This window comes from Falco naumanni, chromosome 9 (genome assembly GCF_017639655.2).
Source record: "Falco naumanni isolate bFalNau1 chromosome 9, bFalNau1.pat, whole genome shotgun sequence".
Classification (NCBI taxonomy): Eukaryota; Metazoa; Chordata; class Aves; order Falconiformes; family Falconidae; genus Falco; species Falco naumanni.
In genome coordinates, this window is record NC_054062.1 from 8,217,176 (window position 1) to 8,238,649 (window position 21,474).

General features: G+C 56.1%; 1 protein-coding gene across 4 annotated transcripts in view; it reads right to left on the reverse strand.

Moving 5' to 3' along the window:
• Nucleotides 1-21,474, reverse strand: part of RXRA (retinoid X receptor alpha) — a 119,702-nt gene that overhangs the window by 41,445 nt on the left and 56,783 nt on the right. The window lies entirely within an intron of this gene.

The window sequence follows — 21,474 nt, forward strand, 5'->3', positions numbered from 1 at the left end:
TTCAAAACCACCTTCTGCTGGAGCACCTCTGCAGGTGTTAAGACACTGAGAGCATTTCTGCCTGGACAGCCTGTCACCACTGCCCTCCTCCAGGTCGCTCACCCACAGTACCCCAGCTCTAACTCTGCCACGGAGGCAGCATCTCTGCTCCAGCTGATGATGCACGGGTAGCGACCCCACCACAGATGCCCTCTGTGCCGCAGCATAATCCAGATTTATCACAGCATGGCAGGGACAGGCCATGCACGGGGAGCGTGGAGGGGCTGTGTGCCTGGCAGCGCCTGCACACTGCAGTGGTGGGGAGGACAGGTTATAGAATCATAGAATCATTTCGGTTGGAAAAGACCATTGAGATCTTCAAGTCCAACTGTTAACCCCGCACTGCCAAGTCCAGCACTAAGCCACGTCCCTAAGCACCACATCTACGCATTATTTAAACACCTCCAGGGATGGGGATTCTACCATCTCCCTGGGCAGCTGGTGCCAATACCTGACCACCCTTTCAGTGAAAAAAATTTTCCTAATATCCAATCTAAACCTCCCCTGGTGCGAAGAGGGGTGGTGAGAACTTGTTTGTGCATTGCACATGTGCTTTGTGTGTCTGTCCAGGGCACCAGCGTGCCATTGGGATGCCTGCATGTGCCAGCACGGAGGGAGATGCCCGCCTGCCACGTGGGTACCAGCGGGCACCTTTCTGCCGGCAGCAGCGGCTGGGCTGTGTCCGCCGGCACCCCAGCAGCTCCCCCATCCTGGGGGAGCAGGAGGAGGAGGGGCGGGAAAAGGGGGTTAAAAATAGACTCCAATTCTCCCAAGAGGAGACATGGAGCCATTCCTGGCACATTTCCTCCTCATCCTGTCACGCTGCTTGCAAAACAATCCCGAGCAGGCTGCAAGGAGGAGCTGCCGGAAGGCAGCAGGGACCGGGGACTGGAAGGCAGTGGGGACAGGGGCCCTGTGGCATTGCCACCGCTCACCCCAACATCCACCGGGACCCCCGGTTCACACCAGCAAACACTGGCCCAGAGAGGGGCAGGCACCCACATGGCCACTTGGCCAGGGGCTGTTCATGGCGGGGCTGGGAGCCACTGCTTTTGGCTACAAGCCCCAGAGTTAACTAAATTCTGGGAAATACTGTCTTCAGTCACCTGTATGGGGTCAGCTATCTCCCCAGGGGTTTGGAGCAATTAGCATACAAATGTTACACAGTGGGAAACCCACTTGCTGAACCCAAAGCCCAGCCCCAGCAATCTTCCCTGAAGATCACCAATCCTGGTTGGGAAACCCCAGCACAAGGAAGCAAAGGCCCAGCAAGGCAGCAATGCTCCTCTCACAACGCCATGCACCCAGCATCCCACCGCTGCACCCAGCATCCCACCGCTGCACCCAAAGCCCCATCACTGCACGCAGCATCCCACCGCTGCACCCAAAGCGCCATCACTGCACCCAGCATCCCACCGCTGCACCCAAAGCTCCATCACTGCACCCAGCGTCCCACCGCTGCACCCAAAGCCCCATCACTGCACCCAGCATCCCACCGCTGCACCCAAAGCCCCGTCACTGCACCCAGCATCCCACCGCTGCACCCAAAGCCCCGTCACTGCACCCAGCATCCCATCATTGCACCCAAAGCCCCATCACGGCGCCCAGCATCCCAGCGCTGCACCAAAAGCCCCGTCACTGCACCCAGCATCCCATTGCTGCACCCAGCATCACGCTCCTGCACCCCACATGGTCACACCTCCCCCCCCAGCACCTCCCCTCCAGCCTTGAAGCATTCAGCCCCATCCCTGCCTTGTGTGGGTGCTGGTGGGGCGCAGGGACCGCCAAGGTTTTCTCCCGGGAAGAGCCACTGCCATGGGCAGCCATGCTGTCCTGGTGCCCAGAGCCCCCTGTGGCACGTGCCCCCCACGCGCAACCCAGCCGTCGCCAGCACGCCCCTGATGTGCCGTCCCCACCGCAGGTGTAACAGAATTACACACGCCACGGGAGAGGCTCGCTCCCTGCACAGATAATTCCTTAAATCCCCAGACAAGAGCCAGAAGTAGGATCCCCGGGCCAGAGTACAAAGGGGGCTTGGATGCAAAAATGGGGGTTAGGCTCCAGGGTGCTGCCAGTTCCCTCTGCCTGGGTGTCCTGTTCCATCTGAGACAGGCAGAGGGGACATGCGCCCAGACCCTGTGTCCCTGCCAGGTGCCAGTGTTGATGCCGAAAGGAGCACGCCGGGACCACCCGCCCTGGCAGGCATCTCTGTGGCCAGGGCAGAGGCGAGCATCCCTGTCCCTGTGGGGCTGGCCTCGCCATCGGCTCTCGCAGGATGTTGATATAAAACAACCGCCGGCCACCACGTCACCCGCAGCTGAGTGACGTGCGGGCGGCACAACAGGAACCCCGGGAAATTCCTCGAGGCTTCGTGGTCTGCTCCTGGGGTTTAGCACAGCGGGACAGAGTGATTCCTGGCTCTCTGCTTTTTGGTGGAGTGGGGCCAGGTGCTGTGGTGGGCTCTGGCAAGCCGGGGTGTAGCCATGCCCCCACCGCCGTCCTGGGTCTGGGGGGAAAGGCGGGAGCTCATCCTGCAGCAACTGTGTGTCTGGGTACGGGGTCCCAGCCAGCCCTAATCTGACGGACCCCCAAAACCAGCTGCTAGCCAACGTGATGGACGGGACACCTTCCAAGGATGGGCTGGATCCCTTGGCCAGAGGAAACAGGCACTTGACCTGCCGGCAAAGGGAAGGCAGCGAAGCACAGTCCTTCCTTTTAAAAGATCCTGAATATTTAAGGCAGGAGAGGTCACAGGCAGGTTACTGGCGACCGGCCCGTGCCTACTCAAGCACGTCAGAAAGCAAAGCACGTGCGGGGCCAGCACCTCTCCCAAAATACCCATCCCCTGGGTACCATGGGAGCTCCCCATCCCCAGGCATCCCACGCCTCCCAGCCGGCTCCCCGCACCCATCCTGTTTACATGCTTTGCTTTCCCCACAGACACGATCCCCGGCACCCAGCGAGGAACTGGGTGTGTGTGGTAGGGGTTGGTCTGGAGAAAATAATTCAGGCAACAACAACAGAAAGGAAAGGAGGCGAGAGGAGGACTAACCCTGCACTGAACAGGCCTGCCAGGGAGAAGCCTGTGCAGGCACGGACACTTTTGGGTGTGTTTTCACCCAAAACCTTTGGCCAAACGCTCTGAAATCTGAACCAGACCTGAACTTCTTGAGAGCACCATGACTCAAAGACCAGTTCAAAGCAAGCCCTTGGACTCTGGGATGTTCCCAGTCCTCATAAACACACCTTCTCCTCTGCAGCCCAAACCCCAGTGCAACAGCAGCAGCCGTGGGAAACATTTACCCTCAGCCAACCGGCAAATATGGAAAAGGGTTTGGGTTTGGGTTTTGGGTTTTTTGGCTTAGCAAAATGAAGAGTCCACCTCAGACAACTCAGCGCAGATGCTGCCAGCCCCCAGGTGAAGGGTCAGTGCTCCCAGAAGGGAGATGCATTTGGGGAAAAGAACAACTCGAGGTGGAGAGGTGGGGATGTAGAGCTGGACAGGAGAAGTCTGCCCGCCTCACTCATCACAGGCATCCTATAGGACCTGGAATGCTAAAGGAACGCTAGCAAAAAACAATCTAAAAAGGAGAAAAAGCCTAGATTGAGGAAATAGCCTTAACAGAAACAAATAAACCCCCAAACTGATGCATACCACTTGGACTGCAGCAAACAGGAGACCTATTTTCCCAAACACATTTTCAGTTCAAGCGGTGTGAGACTATTCATTTTTCTTGCATAGTTTTGCCATTTAAAGCCGTTGTGTGTGACTATCTCTTGACCAAAATAAACTGTGCTGGTTTCTAAATAAAATAAATAAATAAATAAACTCCTTAAAGCATTTCCCCTCTTGCCGCACCCATAAATTGCAGCTATTTTCTCTGTGTGTCCTTTGTTTAAAACACAACGACCTCTATATATCTTATAAGATGCCCCATGGCAGTTGGGAGATCAGAACGAGAGCTCTTTGGCAGCTAAGGAATTTGCAGTGAAGCTCCTTTTCTTTCTCGAAAACCATGAGCCCGCGAGCCAGAAAATCTGGATGGGAATTTTTCCCAACGAATATGACATTTAGGGCAGAGCCCCAGGATCCAGCTCGCGCGGCCGAGCCAGGCGGCGGTGCGGAGCCATGCGCACACCTTCAGCTCTCCTCCACAGCAGGGGAAGATGATTCAGCTGAAACCATCACACAGAGACTAGAGCCAGCGGGTTTTGATCTGGCCTCCAGATAAGGAGCCTGAGTCTTGTTTTTCTGGCACGGTGCTCGTCGCTGCCCTTTGCCTTAGCAGATACCTGTCCTTGCAAGATCTCTTTTGGATGCCGTCATCCCTGCTTCACAGCTGGGGAAACCAAGGTACCGGGAGAGCGATGCTCCTGATGAGGCAGTGGCCCCACCGGCAGACACAGATGCCACAAGTAGGGCACAGGCTTACGTGACCTTCAGCAAGGTCATGCAGGAAACTGGAGCCAAAGCTGGGAATAGATCCTGGCTATTGCAAGACACAGGCTAGCATCACGACTGCTGAATCAACCTTCCTCGTATTTTTATTTTCTCTCCTGCCTCCATGGCAGACAGCAATCTCTTACCTACTATTAATTTTCAATAAGAGAAGAAAACACCTTCATGAAACATTTGTCCCCATCCTCACCTGGCTGCATCAGACACTCAGACCAGGTAGACAATGTCCCTGGGCAGCCTCACTGCTGTTTTCCATCCCCTTGGCATCCTCGGGGCCAACAGCCGAAACCTCCAGTTTGGCCCAGCAAACATCCATGTCTGGATGCAGCCTGGGCGGGCAGGTTTAGACCCATGGGAGCGCTGAAAGCATCCAACCATGCCACCAGCCCTCGCAATACTTCCCTGTTGCATTTCACCGTCCAGTGCAGGGGACTCAAGTGTTGCTGCTTGGCCAGGGTACGTCTGCAGCAGCCTGACAGCTAACAACAGCTTTTGCTGATACGGCAACACCAAGAAGGGCTGTGATTTTAACATTTCAGGACCACAAAATGGCCCAGAGCAGAAACTATTACAACAGCACAGAGGTGCTTTTTTCCCAGGATAGCTCATTTGTACCAGAATAAACTGTACCAGCATAAGCTTTCACCAGTATAATCTTCATTTATGCCTAAGAGGCTTTGCCAGTAAAACTACAGTGACCTAGCTCTGCTGGAAAACCTTTTCTCCCATATCCAGGGAGTTTACTCAGCAGCTCAGTGGCTCGGCACTCTGCTTCGGAGAGGGGAAGTTAAAAAAAATCCAAACATATCTCACAGCACAGACTCCTGGAGCCATACTTTTCTGCAGTCGAGGAGGGCTGGGGACCCAGGACACAACCCTACAGCCCAGCTGAGTGGGATCAGAGGGGTCTGCAGGCACCCCACGGCTCCAGGGAGCCGCCACAGCGCAAGTGCCCCACGCGCCCAGCCCTGACGCCAGCCGAGATTTGGAAAGCCGCCCGCATCCCCCAGCTTCCGTTTTTGGTGGTGTTTTTTTTTATTTTATTTTTTCCCCCTCAGCACCTCTTCCTCCGTAATCAGAAAGCAGATCAATTCTGGGTATTAAACAGCAGGAAATTCTAAATTTGGGTTGCCACTCCCTTCCTTAAGTCAGCCCTCCACGTTAGGGCTTTGCAGTGCTGTGGGGCCACGTTTGCAGGGGATCGGGACCAGCAGCTGAGATCAGGCTTTTGGAAACGCCCTCCTCCTCTGCTCTCCAGCGTCTCTTTGGTGTTGACCAGGTTCAAAACTCTTGACACCCAAATGCACAGGAATCTGCACGTAAACGCAGGGCACTGAGCCCTACGAGCACTGTTCTTTCTTTACGTGCCTCTGTGGGTGGTGAGTTTCCCTGAATAAACTCGGTAGTGAAAATCACTGTCCGTTTGCTCTCACTCCTCAAAAGCAGTGAAGAAATTGCCCCGTGTGCTTTCCATCCAAGGAACCTCAAATGATGGAGGTTTCCACTTCCCTTCCTTTCGCCTTCCCCGGTGCAGCCAGCACAGCAAACCAAGGCACCACCGGCGAACAGCCTGCACCCACCTACGAGGCAGGATGCTGACAGCAACGGGCAGGCAGCAAATCTGGGCAGGACACGACAGTTTGACCGTAGTTTCCACGTGAAAATCGCCATGGTAATACAGTGACCACAAGAGGTCAGGTCCTCACTTTTGTCCCTGATCAAAACTCACAGAGAGTATGTTTACAGCGGATGAATTTAAATAGCCCCTGGCCTACAATCTTGAGTAAGTCTGCTCTCAATTTATACCAGCGCAGCTGAGAACTGAAGCAAGGATGGAGCAAGAACCGCCTCGTCCCCTTCCAGTGCTGGCTGCTGCCGTGGACCTGACAGTGCCCAACTTGGGCAAACTCAGGAGGCTGACCCACACGGTGCATGTGGCTGTCACCCCAGAAAAGCACCCCTGGATCCAAGAGACAAGCATCATCTCGTGGCCCAAGCATATCAAACTGCACTTACAGCACCTTGCCCAGCAAGGAGAAGCAACGGATCCCCTTAAACCACTCAGGCGCCAGGCGTGTGGCAGGGGCATCCCTGGGAATGGACATCCAAAGGTGTCAGAAGATGCAGCTGTATGTTATCCATACATCCCTTCTGAGCACTGCTGCCACAGCTATAGGTAAAAGGGTGCAGGAGCACTGGTCCACAGCGCAATCAAGCGTGTTGGTCCTCAGTAGCTGCGATTTCACCAAAAAATAACTTGAATTGCGGGGTTTTTTTTACATTTCTGGACCTGAGTACAAAGACAAATCCAAGAACATACCTCACAGCCCCCTCCACCCCGAAGCCTGCACGGGAGACAGCACACAGAAATGTGTCTTTTTGCAGGCATTTAAAAACCACCACGTGCAGTTTCTCTTCAGGAACCTGCTCCGAGGTTTGGGAGAGTTTCTTCAGCTGCGACCAGCACTTTCCCCTGACAAGTGCCGGGAGATGCTGTGGTGGTTTGAGCCACACTGAGACGGTGAGAAACACAGTTTCGGCTGCTCTCTGCTCCAGGTGGGTTCTTCCTCCCACTGGCTTTCACTTTGACCAAACTAAAACCTCAAAGCCACACAGCTTCTCATCCCCGCTCCCCTCTCCCACCCGAGCCAGCCGAAACCTGCCAGCAAGAGCTGCCAAACCCAGCAGAGGCGCGTTTTGGGGCTTCGAGCCTAGCATCGGGGTCCCCTTCCAGGGGGTTTCCTTGGCTGGAGGAAATTCAGCAGCACCTCTCTGCGTGCTGCCAGCCTTGCAGGCGATGGGCAGGCATTAGCTACTGCCTCCTGCCAGCATTCCGCTTTATGGGCTTGACAGGCTGTGGCATGAGATTACGGTGCCCAAGAGCAGCTTTTCCACTGCACCCTGCACGCCAGCCCCTCCTTCCCGCAGCCTGAGTCCCTGCTGCCACCGCTCAGGGAAACCTCAGGTCTCCTCTCAGAAGCTGAAGGGGAAGAAGCAGTGCAAAAGCATCCTATCGCCGGGCCAAGGGGTTCTCCAAAGTGGTTCCCACCCCAAACCTCACAGCAGCACTCCACGGAGCGGGCAGCATCCCTACCCCATGGGGCAGAGCTGGGACACCTCTGTCCCTGCAGCTCCAACACTCGTTCTCCTTCTCCGCCCTATTTTATTTTCTCCTCTGGATGCAGCTTTGCAGGTAACATCAGACCTCCCCAGCACCAAGGAGAAAGACGACTGTGTGGTCGTGTGGACTCAGGCTGGCAAGTGCTGGGTGGTGTTGGGGGGTCTCTCCCCAGGCAACCTGCGTGGATGACCACGGGCTCACCAGTACTCCCATTTTCTGGCTTAAAGCACCGCAAGGTCACCTTTGGGAGACACTCACCCCTAACTCACCCCATCGCCTGCTACAGCCCGGATGCCCAGAGGTCTGGTGAACCCCCACCACAGGACCCACAGCAAAAAATGGGATGCTTCTGCCTGATGCTTCCGAGCCAGCATGGATCGGGGCGAGCAGCCCCACTGCAGACGTGTGTGCACGGGGGGGCACAGACCCCACACCGGGGCTGACCAAGCATGCTCAGCGCTGGCATGCGGGCTCATTTTGCCTTTTTTTTTTGCCTTAAAAACCCCATCCTACCCTCTCAGAAGCCCTCTATAAGCACATCCCGCTCCTGGAGCCCCTGGCAGAGCTGGAAGCCTGCAGGGGCTATTCCCGTCTCTGAGGGGGAAGGACTCAAAAAGAGGAATTTTCCAGAAGCCGCTCTCCCTGCAAGCTGCCATGTCACCGGAGGAAACGCTCGCAAACGCCTCTTCCTCCAGCGCTCCCGGCTTCCTGCTCCGATGCACCCCCATCGCCACCCATCTCCCCCACCCGCGGCGGACCCCCCACCCATATTTTCTTCCGTTTGCCCCTCCCAAGCAGACGGGGCAGGCTCCGAGCCCCCCTCGGCGTGGAGAAAGTAGAAGCAGGAAGCGTGGGCAAGCGGGAGAGCGTTGACATATGGAAAGTGTGAGGAGCCCCTCGGAGAGCAAAGGGGGAGCGAGCCCAGGGGAGGGGAGCGGGCAGCGCAGCTCGGCTCTCCCCAGCCTGGCAGTGGTGGGTGGAGGGGGAGGGTGCACCCAGGCAAACAAGGATTCTGCTGATAAAGCAAATGTGACTCAATCACATGCTTGTGCAAAGATGTCACAACAGTCCTGAGAAATTACAGGCTCCTATTTCATCCCTCAAGGGCCAGCGCTGTCCTTGCTCTTACAATGCGCTCTGTTCTGCTGTCAGCGGCTCAGCGAGTGCCCCTAATTTACTGGCTGGGAACCCGCTGCAGGAACAGGCAATAATAGGTGCAGTGTAGTGTCACTGCCAGGGCTCCTGGGCTGGCAGCGGGGCCGGGAGGCGTCTGCTGAAGGACTCAACGCGGCAGCTCTTTTCAGCTCCTGCCATCGCAGCCCGAAGCGGGGGCTGGCCGGCCCCTCCAAGCCCGGCGCTTTTTGGGGTACAGGTGCTGGCTGGCACACGGCAGCGGGATGGGGGCTGCTGCCCCCCACCCGGCTCTCTGCCCCAAACATGGCGGTGGTAGGAGCTCCTGAGCAAACCCCGCTTGGGGTGGCATCCCTCCATCTTCCGGAGTGCCCCCACGCACCCCCAAAAGGGAGGTCTGGGGGACCCAGACTTCACTCCCAAAGCACAAAGGCTGAGCCCTTGTCACTGCAATTGTCCCCTGTCACTAACCTGCCCCAAACACAACCAGAAGCAAAGCAGGCCATGCTGAGAGGGGACTTGGACCTGCTGGCACCCTTCCAGCCTCCAAAGAGCATCGGTGAAGCCAAAAATGCAGCAGAAGATGCCAACAGAGGGGAAGATGCTCCCTCTGTTCTGCAAAGATGGAGAGCTGCACCTGGGGGTCCCTTCAGCCTTCCCTGACGGGCATCACCAGCGTGGGCACAGGGTGCTGGTGGCACCCAGGTGCCTCCCTACGTCCACCTGTCCTCTCGCAGGAACTGGGGAGCTCTGCTTGGAGCCCCTCCCCCGCCCTGCCCACGCTGACCTTCGCAGCCTCCCTGACTCCATCCCGTTCTCCGAAAAGAGCACGGTGAGAGCAAAAGCGCAGTGGTCCCGCAGGTTGCTGAAGCTCATTATGGCCTTTTAATTACATTCAATTGCAGTTTTATGGGTTTACGGGCAAATTGGAAGTGAATTTGAAATTAGAATTGCCCTTGAGGGGGTGCTACGCTCTGAGCTATGAAAAACCAAGCAGGATCCAGTGAGACGCAAGGGGAGCTCGAAAGCATTAGTCTTGCTCTAGCAGAAAGAGAAGTTTCGTCTCACGTCGAAGCTCCCCCAGGACCTCGTGGCAACGAGCCGCACACGTGGCACGTGCCGGGGCCGCCAGCGAACCCGGATCACGCGCTGCCCCACATCATCGCACCCCAGCAGCCGGGTCCCTTCCCCATGCTGCGCTCCCGACAGCGGGATGGATGTGAGGAAGGGTCTCAGACTTGGAGCTAAGCAAGCTCCCCTGCTAGGGAAGCTGCTGCCTTGAGCCCTAAAATATCTCTCGATCCCTCAAAACGCTCCAAGCAGGCAGGGGAAGAAGCAGCCCAAAGCGTGCCATGACGCAGGGCTGAGAGCTCTGGTGAAGGGGAGCTCCCGGCTCTGAACTGGGGCTGCCGACCCCCAGGGTCGGAGGGGACGCTCCGCTCCCCACGAGCCATGCCCATGGCTGGGTTACAGCCCGCTGCGGGGCTCACAGCCCGGGGGGGGGCAGTAATAAACGGCCCCGCTGCTTCCCACGGCATCACCCCTTGGGATGTGCCGCTGCCCTGCCTGCCGGCAGCTGGCGAGGGACCCCGCGCCTCTCCGTATTCTCCCTCCAGGGATCTGGGATGAGCCAGATCCCAAAGACCAGGTGGGTCCACCAGCTTTGAGATCTGGGGGCTAAACCACATCCTTCCCCCTTGCTAACAGCTCCTAGAGGTGCAGAACCTAGAGATGCCGGGGGCAGTGCCACATCTACCCTGTGTCTGCCAATTACCGGGATGGACCGGAGGTGCTGGCAGGAGAGACAGCACCTCCACACTTCCCAGTCAGCGCCGAGAGCAATTGCTGGCCCACATCTCTTTAAAAGGTCCCACACTGGATGTGCAGGATCCATCCAATGGGACAAGCTCCATCCTTGGGGTCTGAGGCAGCAGGAGGAGGTGAGAGGGGGAGGATACGGCCACGTATTGCGGATTCCCTTCTGCGTCTGGCTTCCAGGAACAACGGCCTACAAACCACCAGCCAGACGGATTATATTACGGTGCTGTGCGCGTGCATTAATCCAGATTTGAGATAATTACAGTCATTCACTTGGCATAATGGGCTTTAATTGATCCAACGCGGCTGGCGCTGGTGTTCGCTGCCAGTGTGCAGCTGGCATCCCAACACCCCGAAGCTGCGCTGCCACCAGCCACACCGCGACCAGCAAAAGGCAATGCCACTGACTGGTTTTGCACAAACCCAGTTTTCCGGAAAAAGAGGTACGCTAGTTTTCCTCAGGAGATGCTGGATGACAGCAAGTGACCACAAGGCCACATGGGTCTTCCCATCCCTCAGCTGAGACACAGCAAGCCTGGCTTGGGCACGAGGTGTCTCATCTGGTCAGGAGAGATCTTATGAGCATCCAAGTGGGATGAACCATGCCTCCAGAGGGCTTCACTGCTGGGAGCTGTGCAAGGGCAGCCCACGGGAACACCATTTTCCAAGCCTCCTTGGAGAAATGCCCACCTCCCAGCTCATGCTTGGCATTAGGTCGGTCAACAGACCCCTGGAATTCCCTTCCCACCAGCATTTTTGTGCTTTAATGCTCACAGAGCACAAAGAGCTGGAAACCCAGATGGGCAAAGGATCCTAAGGTCCCAAAACAGCCATCTGTTCCCATCTCAGCTCCTTCTCCACATCTCCACCAACAATTGGAGCACGCTCCAGAGCCAGCCGCTTGCCTCAGAGACAAACCACCCACTTTATGCGCTGCAGCTGGAGGTCCAGGGGAAGGAGCCTGAGAACTGGGTGCCTACCCAGGAAGGTGCTGGACAAGATAGGGATGGCAGCTGCCAGAGCCAGGTCACCTTCAATAAAAGCAAGTTCCCTCTGGAAACTAGAGGGCACACATGTTTTTTTCAGGAGAAAGCATCTGCCTCCAGTCTTACGTGATCCCCCTGGATTCAGTAACACCCACTGGCCAGGAGGGAAGGTTTAAGCCCCCTCGGCGCCAGCCGTGTGGCCAGCGGGACGGGCAGGCAGGGTCGGTGGGCTGCTCCCCCTTCCCGGGTGACAGAAGAGGCTTCAGAAAGTCTTTCCCCATCCCAGCAAGGCTGCAGCAAAGGACGGTCTGCCTGCAAGCTGTCTTTGGGTTTGAGTTTCTGGTTCAAATCCAAAGCTAATTAGGCTGTGCCAAGTCCAATCAGATAGCCTCAGCTAATTGAGCTCGGCATGGTTGGGTCAATGTCCAGCGGGTCTCCGCGTTCCAGGCGTTTCATCAGTCCACAGATAACTGTGAGGGCCTGGGAAGGGGAAGGACCCCTACAAAAATGTTCACTTCACGTATAGTCAGAGCCTTTCCCTGCTGGAACTGCATATGGCCCCAGGTTAAACCCGCGGACGCTGCCAGCATCGTCCTCGTGCCTGAGGAACCCCAACGGATGAAGATGCCCCAGCAGCAACGCTGCGGCAGGGCTCACAGTGAGCGAGCGGAGGATGAAATAGGGCGACTCTCCCCTATGCTCTGGTGTGCATCTCTCACGGTGTCACCCCGAGACCAGGCGCTTGGTGAGCTATACCACGTGCCATACATCACCCGGGCAGCAGACCCACCAAACCATACAGCAAGAACAAACCAGCTAAATTCCCAGCCACGCTGGCTACTGAAAAACCAGTGACACTAATGGGGCACTGCATGCTCCACACGCTCCACGCTGCTACCAATGTCCCCTCCAAAGCTGGCTTAGATGTGCCTGTACCAGACTGCAGGCTCCAGGCTCCAGAAGTAGGGTTTTCCCAAGCCAACACCGCGGCTCTGCGAGCCAACGTGGCTGCTGACACGGGGTCAGCAGCGGCTCCCAGACGTGCCTGGGCACCGTGACCTGGCTGCAGCCGGGCCAGGAGCAGAGGGAGGACTGCAGGGCAGCCAGGCACTGGTCTCAGGGCGAGCAGCGAGGCAGCCGTAGCGAGTGCCAGGGCAGGAACCGAGCTGGACAGGAGCATTTTGCTCCCACGAGCAGGTCGGAGCTGCGGAAAAGCCCCACGCAGACCCACAGGCAGATGCACGGTTGAACCCAGCAGCTGAGGCTGCTCCCAAGGCTGCGGGCGTTTACTCCAGCTGCCAAGTACCCCCGTGCCTGGCTGGCAGCCGGCAAGTGACTGCACCCCAGGGCAGAGCGCTGGGCACGAGAGCAGAGGAGGAGAGGGGCTTTGAGGAAGCCCTTCCTTGGGCAGTTATCAGAGCTCTGCCAGCTCCAGACTTCCACAGCAGATTATGGTGAGGAAAATGACAATGTCCAGCTTCCTAAAAACCATGTACTGCCTTTTTTCCTCCAACCCTGCCTTCGCTTTCAGGCCCGAGCATCATCCACCTGGGCAGGAAGATGGCAGCCTCGATCCCTGCGCCGGCAGCGGGAACACCGAGCGCAATCCCTGCGTCCGCCCCCTCCACCTCCAGCTGCTGGGAAAGGCTGTTCCTCTTCAGCTGACAAATAGATGAGACATTTCATTAATAAACCTCGGCTTCTCCTAACACTTCTGATTACGATCTCTGTTTGGATCCGTGCTCATATTACATGTTCGTCTCAATTATATATTCCCTTCTCTTTAAATCCCCACTTATCTCCCTTACCACGTAAATCACAGAGTGGGCTCTGTTGGTTTTTTTTCCCTGCCTGCCTGACTAACTTTCCCTGCTCCAACAGCAGTTAGAAAACAAACAGCAATTTAAACTGCAGTGTGTCCAGATAGCCTTCGAGCTCAGCCCCCAGCAAACCCATCCGGGGGTGGGGGGCTGACATGGGTCCTGCGGAGCCCCCCGCCAGTGCTCGCCTCCAGCCCCACAATGTTTGCAAAACACACTTATTTACTTCTTTCTCAGCCTGGACCAAATCCTTACTTGGGCTTCCTGGGGACATCTTCCCCCACGAGGTCCTCGGTCCAGCCCGAGCAGAGCATCGCTGCACTGGGTTGCGAAATGCTGGCTGGAGCGGCAGTGCAGGGAGAGCCCAGGCTGGCTCCCTCCCCACTGCCCCACATCCCTCTGGCAATTAAGGCAATTGCTTGCATGGAAACCTAATTATATTAGGGAAGTATTTAGTAATTTTTAACTGTTTGGCTCAGCTCGGCTCCCTCCCCATCCTGCATACCAGCAGTACCGGGCAGAAGTTGCAGCACTGGATTTTCCTCCTCTCCCACAGCAGCTTTTAAGAGCGAGGAAGAGGAGCAAGCAAGATGGTGTGATGGGCAGGCAGCGGGATGGGTGGCCCTGGCTGAGCCAGGGAGTCTCCCACTGCCCTCTGGCCCTGCAGCCATTTGCCTGCAAGGTCAGTATGGGATGGCCGTGCCCCACAAGCGTGAATGCCCAGCCCTCGCCTGCAGTGGCCTCACGATGCCACCATCAGAAAGATGCTCCATGGTCCTCTGCTTACAGCACTTGGCAACCCACTGCACCAGGTGGGTGGCCAGCCCCTGACGTGATGACCACCTCAACTGCAAATTCAACACCCCAGCTGTAAGGTTTTGGTGTGCCTGTGCTCTGGATGTGTCTCCATCCTCCACAGCTCACTGCTGTGGCAAAAGCCCAGGTGGGCAAGTGTGCAGCAGAGGCACCACTACCCAGAGACCAGGAGCTCCCACCAGGCACCCGCCCTGTGCCCAAGGCACCCTGGAAAAAATTACATCCCCAGGAGCATCTGGGTCCTGTTTGCACAGGGACCACAGGCAGCACTGCAGGAGCCCACCATGAAGAGTGCTGCACCACAGAGAGCTTTGAGCCACGGAGAGCTTTGTACCATGGATTGCACTGCACCATGGAGAGCTTTGAGCCATGGAAAGCTTTGCACCACAGATAGTGTTGTACGAGGGATTGTCTTGCACCGCGGAGAGCTTTGCACTGTAGGAGCCCACCATGGAAAACATTGCACCACAGAGAGCTTTGAGCCATAGAGAGCTTTGTACCATGGATTGCACTGCACCACGGAGAGCTTTGCACCACACTGTCGTATGACAGGATTGTGTTGGACCATGGAAAGCTTTGTGCCACAGAGAGCTCTGCACCACAAATGGTGTTGTACAAGGAATTGTGTTGGACCACGGAGAGCTTTGCACCGTGGAGAGCTTTACACCGCAGGTAAGTGTTGTACGACAGATTGTGCTGCACCACGGAGAGCTTTGCACCACAGATGGTGTCGTACAACTGATTGTGTTGCACCACGGAGAGCTTTGCACCACAGATGGTGTTGTACAACAGATTGTGTTGCACCACGGAGAGCTCTGCACCGCAGAGAGCGCTGCAGGAGCCCCTCGTGCCAGCTCCCCTCCGTAGGCACACCCAGCCCCAGCTCACCCAGGGGCCAGCAGGCACACGGGGCTCCTCCAGCCCAGCCCCGACCCCCCAGTTCCCACACATGGGGCTGCTGACTGCGCCTTTAAAAGGCGAGGAGGGGAGCGTGATGGCCGGCGTTTTCCGAAGGACCATTAATTTGCCAGCGTCACATGCTTCGCAGCTGCAGCCTGGCAGTGATTTATACGCCTCTGAAGTTCATCAGAGGGAAAAGTACTTTCCAGGCGCAGCGTATTCCCCTTCCCCTGTCTTCCTCACCGGCGTGAGCTGCCCACATCCAGAGCCCAGCTAAAACGCCGAGGCCCCATCCATCACCCCCACACGTCACCCCCTGCCCTCGCCACCCAGCCCAGGCACTCCCCTTCTCCCCGGCATCTGCGAGCAAAAGAAAACTTCCTCTGGCTTCCTCGCCTCTCTGACCCACCAATGAGAAAGCCATTAATTAATAAGGGGCAGCACTGATCTGGCTCCTCGGCCGGCCAGGGGACCAGCGAGCCCCCTCCTCCCCATCACCAGGTCCTGTGGCCAAAATAAACGGCAGGCAGAAGGCGGGCGTCCCCCCCTCCTGCCGCCACCCCCCCTGCACGCCGTCCTCTGGGGAGGTTCAAAAGTTCAAGATTTTCACATTTCCCTAACGTTATTTCAGGAAATTGCTGGAGAAAGGAAAGACGGCACTGCCGAAAAAGCAGTCCGCGTGTGGATATAATAACACACAGAATCCCGAGGCAGGACACAGTGTGCGCCAGGCGTGGCTCGCAAGGACCCCCGTCCCCACCCTGCATGGCACCCACCTTTTATTTTTTGGCTCAGGAGATTCCTTGCACACCGCTGACTTTCACAGAGTTATTCCTAAAGCAACGCCGAGAGCAAAGCCCCGGCTCACCCACCACCGCTCCAAAGCAAAGCAGCCCCAGCCGTGGCAGATGCCGGGAGATGCTGCCACGAGGACCACGGGTTGGCCCCCAGAGCCACAGTGCTCAGAGCACCAGCACTTACTGAATCGTAGCGGCTGGGGTGATGGCGATGCTGCCCAGTGGGTTCAAAGCATCGCTGAGAGCATCCCCCGGAGCAAAGCCCAGGTGCCAGGCGTGCCAGCCCAGCAGCACGGGTGCCTGGGTTCCGGACCCAGGTCCCCAGGGAACTACAGCTTGGCCCCAGATGTGCACAGGGCTCCCTGCAAACGCTGTCATCAGCTCTGACGTGCTTTTGTGTTACTTTCTTCCTTCCTCTTGAAAGCCTTCAAATTTCACATTTGCACAAACCTCAAAAGTTGCTCAAAAGCGACTGAGTCACACCTGGGTTCTCATCAACATCAGGTTCAGCTACAGCCTTTGCTGAAGGTTCATGGGAAAGGTTCATAAAACTACTGAAAGTCTTGGCAAACCTGAATTTGGGGTTATAATGAAATATGAAACTCGACTACTTTCATGTGGTTTGGGGTTTTTTGTTGCAAAACATTTGGTGCAGCAGCTTTGGGTGAGAGCACAACAAACTAGTACACGACAGCGTGTCCATAGGAGCGAGGAATTCAGATACACCCCGGCAGCATTCGGCTGGCAAATGATTAACTCTTATTTGAAGCCATCTCATTAGCGCAGGGGCTGGATCTGTGCCACCGCATGCTCAGGGACGTGGGGCAGAGCTCTCAGCACTGGCAAGGACCCAAGGCAGGAAGATTGCTTTGCACCGGTGCACCAGTGCGGCTCCAGCAGCGATGGAGCCGTGGTCATGGCAAAAGCCCGGCTCTGCACCGAGGCAGCCTGGCTCTGCCAGCACCTTCTGCACAGACATGCTGTGCCATAGCACGGCGAGATGTGCCCCGGGCAGACTGCTGCCAGACACCCATGGGAGCAGGGGGGTGGCACCCATCGCATCCCAAGGTCCATCTCGTTCAAACAGGGCACCGCACGCCTTTCGGCTGCCAAGGGCAACCTCGGCTGACCGCAAAGAGGGGCTGGGAACCCTTCATGCCCAAGTATCGCTTCATTCCTTCCAAGCACACAGAGAGGGGGATGTTGGTTTGGTTTCCTGAAGGTTTTTTTAAGTTTGCCAAGGTCTTTGGGTGTTTGGAGTTAGAGCTTCTGCTTTGGGGCCACGTTGTGTGCTCTGGATTGCCCATCCTGCAGCGTAGTGAAAAGCTGGCTTGAAGCATGCTAAGACCTCACCTACACCATAAGGACAACGGAGAAGGAAGAACAACGAGCTTGCCTGCACTGGCCTCGCTATTTCCAGTTGGAAAGTGGTGGTGAAGACAACCCCTTGAAAATGAGCAGCATAAGCATCCCAGATTATTGATTTCCTCAAAGGAACAAGATGATGAGCACTTCCCAGGTATCCGTGACCCTCAGCCACTAACCCCGTGCACATGCTCTCCGAAGGCTCGCTCTCCTCAGGGTCTGGAGGGTCACTTGCCGTGACAGAAAGTGGCTGATGCATCTACGGAGGTGTGTAAGGCAGAGAGCAGCACCTGAAGTCTGCGTACGTGCAAAGGTGCCAAATTGGCCAAGCAAACATTAATGGCAGTGAAAAAGTGTCTGCATCCCTGCTCCCACTGAAATGCAGTGTGAAGGCGTCCTCCTGCATTCCCACAACCTGCTGGCATCACCCAGACCACTGCAGGCAGGGAAGAACCGTGAGAGATCGATATCTGCATTTTCACACCTGCCCTTCAGGCTCTGCATGGCATCCGTGGCCGGGAGGGAGCTGGGAAGGTGCAGGGACAGGGACAGGCTGCTGACAGAACTGCTGGCACTGGGCACTGCCTCCGAGAGACACCACAACCCAAAGGAGACAGCAGGACACCCAGCCCAGGCACCCAGAGGTCAACCGGAATCCAGGACATTTAGAAGGCCGATTAAGGAAGTTTATATTAATTACAGAAATGTGCTAATACCCTGGGAAAGCCACCAACCCTGCAATGTTGTACAAACACGACACTGCTCTTCCTAAGCCATTGCCCCCTGGGGCACGCCAGCAACTAGCTCCCCCAGAGCGACTCAGCCCCCCTCCATCACAGCCTTCATGTTCCCCCCTTCCATCCTACCTCTGCCATACCTCAGCCCCATCACTCCCACCTCCTCCTGTTTACAGCCCTGGGGCCATTTGCCCCCCCCCCCCCCCCCCCCCTTATACATTTTAAAGCTGCCCATTTTAAAGCGCTGCTGAAAATCCCCGGGACAACCCAAATATGTTTCTAGTTGCACAGAAACAAGTGACACCGGAGCCAAGATGCAGCACTGGGATGTTGGGTCACTTTCTGAACACAGCCCAGGCTAGGAAGGGCTTAAACTCACTCATATCTAAACAATAAATAATAATAATAATGTCGGGTTTTGCAGTGCACTTCTTTCAATATGGGCTGATTAATGTATTTGTAACGAGTGACGGTAAAGATTTTCAAGCCATCTAATTAGAAGGCTGTTTCCTTTCCAGATATGCCCAAGTCTCTTTGGAAAAGGAAACTTGGCCTCCAACGCAACCTCAGTGCTGTGAAAACGCTACCCTGTGTCCTGAAGATTAATCAGATGCTCAACTTCCCTGGGGCATCATTTGCAATTCCCAATCTCCGATACCCTGGCGCCGCCTCCCCTGTGCCTCCCGCTGAAGGAGCAGCCAGCGTGGTGCAAGCTCTGCTCCAAAAGGCACCAAAAATCCCAGGGAGGTGCTGGCATGCAGAGCCGTCCTGGCTTCCCATGGCAGCGATGGTGCCAGGGGACAGCCAACACGATGGGGAGGAGAATGGGAGGGTGCCACCCTGCACGCGCCCCTGCAAGGGATGCGCGCACGGGGCAGCTCATCCTATTCATCACGGCGCCCACAGCCCGTGTGGATGTACTTTTCCGTTCGTGTCTGGCATTCCCAGAAAACACTAACTTCATTATTGATTTGTGCTCATTTGTCATTTTTATAACCTGGCCAGCACTTCTCCTGAAGGCCGTGACTAATTCCACTTCCCCAGGCTGGAAGGGGCGAGAGCCTTTAACTCTTTCGGGACGGGCTGTGCCCAGGGGCTCCCCAGTCGCAGGGCACCGATGGAGCCCCCCGGGTGCCGGGCAGGGCAGCGGCTCAGCGCTGGGGTTCGCACCCTCCCATCCCTTTCTCCTGCCTGGAGCAGAAAGGTAGACGGTCCGGGAGCTGAGATGGAGCTGAGTGATGCTGGCTGCTGGTAGGAGAGAGCTCAGGGGAAAAATGGACTTTCCACCCATTATGCCAAAACAAAGCGTCTCCCGCCCAGCTGGAGGGGTGCTGCACGCCCACGCCGCCCCCGGCCAGCGGGCAGAGCCAAGGGGAGGGCAGGTTTGCCTGCCAGCACTGGTGAGCATCCAGCCTCCAACGTGCACCCATGGGGCTGGCAAACCAAGCCAGCCACGTGTCCTTCCAGCACCCTGAGGGCCACAAGGACCTCCCTGGCCAAACTGTCCCTTCTGGCCAGCAGACCCTATGCCAGCACGCTCTGCCCTTCTTCAGGACCTGCAAAGCCCTGGAGAAACTGATGCCAAGGAGAGGAACCACCCGATGGTTGCACCTCCAAGCTAACCCCCGGTCCCTCACCCCACAGCAGGCAGCAGAGGGTACCCAAGCCATGCCTACAACTGCTCCCCACGCAGCCCCAGCCATGCTCAATGGAGAGGTTATCCTCAACAGGGCATGAGGACCACCTCCTTGAGATGCTCATGCATCCTCAGGTGACTTCTCATCAAAAGAAAAACCAGCAGCAGGACTTGGTCTTGGCCTTGGCACACTCTGCTCCTTGGGGTCCAGCAAACCGAGGGGGCAACAGTAACTCCTAAGTGACTCTCATAAATGTCTACATACAAATGAAACTCCAAATATTTCAGGCAGGTTGCAATAATGCCTGTCCATGGCAATGGGGAAAATATGCCATGATGTGGGGGGACACCTGGATACCTGCCATCCCACTTGAGCAACCAGTGACCATCACATTCCAGGGGAAAAACCCCAAGTGCTGGGAGGCTGATGGGACCAGGTCTCCCTCCCTCCTTCCAGGCACTTCCCAGAAAAGTGTCAGGATCAAACTCCCAGAGGAGAAGGTCCATTGAGTTTAATGCAGCAGATGCTGTTTCCAAGGGGTGAGATACGGGGGAGTACCAAACGTGACATCTGCAATTATGGAAAAGCCAGATAAAGAAAATCAAATCTCATGCTTCAGGGCATGGGCTGATGGGTACAAGGGTCAGGAAGGAATTTCCCTCCACTTACACAGCAGTGCACAATTGGGTCAGTGCATTACCGGGTGGCACAAGTCCTCGATTGTTTTCCCCTTTCCTTTTCGAAGCCCTGCGATCTTGCCATTGTCAGATGAGCTGTGTCTGAGGGAGCAGTGGCTTAACCTGGTGTGGCAGAGCCGATGCTTCTCCCATCACCCGCCTCGCTGTGATGGGACTAGGATCAGCATCCCTAGTCCCAGCTGAAAAATCGCATGAGGACCTCGCTCAAAGCCGGTCCATTTGCCTTGCTGCTCTGGCACTGGTCTGCAGCGCTGCCTGCCCCCTCTCAGCCTTAATTACTTCTACTACAACGATCTAAATTATAATAAAAACTCCTCTGAGTAAGGACCTTTTCTTCTCCCGTGTTTGTAAAGCGCTGTGCACACCTCTGGCATTATTTAAATAATAAGCAGTAGTAATAAAACCTGCAATGTTGGCTTAGAAAATAACTGCACTTGGAAAAGGGGCCGAATGGAGAGAAGCAAGCAAAGAGCACTGATGGTTTTGTTAACAGAGGTCGGGAAGCGTTTGCGGTAACAGTGGTTGCTCTCACTTTATGCCACGTCCAGCATCCTTTCTCTTCCTTAAGCAACTTCTCTGTGCTAAAACTTGCTTAGCTGGGAGGATCTAACCACAGGGAAGAGGCTTGAGTTTCAAATTAAAACAAAGCGAACAAACAAATGCAAAGATGGTCTGCAACATGTGTCTATCTGCATTCGACCCTTGCTAAGCCAGGCTTTGCCAAACCGCATGCTTCATAATCCCGACAAACAGTTATTGGTCTTTTCCCACTGCCAAGCAGCTATTTAGCAGCGATTCTCTGTCACCAAGGGTGGCATTTTTAAACATCCTCTCTACCGGTCTTATTCTACGCCTGCTGCAGCCAGCAGCTTGCCATCAACCCCACAAGACCACACTTTGCAAACCCTATCAAATAGGGTTGATCGGGGTTTTTATCAAACAAGACCTATGATTAGTGCAATCTGAAGTATTACATTAATTAACACTGACACTGTCTGATGACACAAATGCACCCGACTCTACAGTTTGGGGAGCCTATAGCTCCATGGGTCAGACAGCCAGGCTGGGGCATGGCATCGCTGCCCTCCTGCACCCAGGAACCCACGGGTGAGCCCAGCACCCATGTCAGGACCCTGAGCACCCAGCCAGC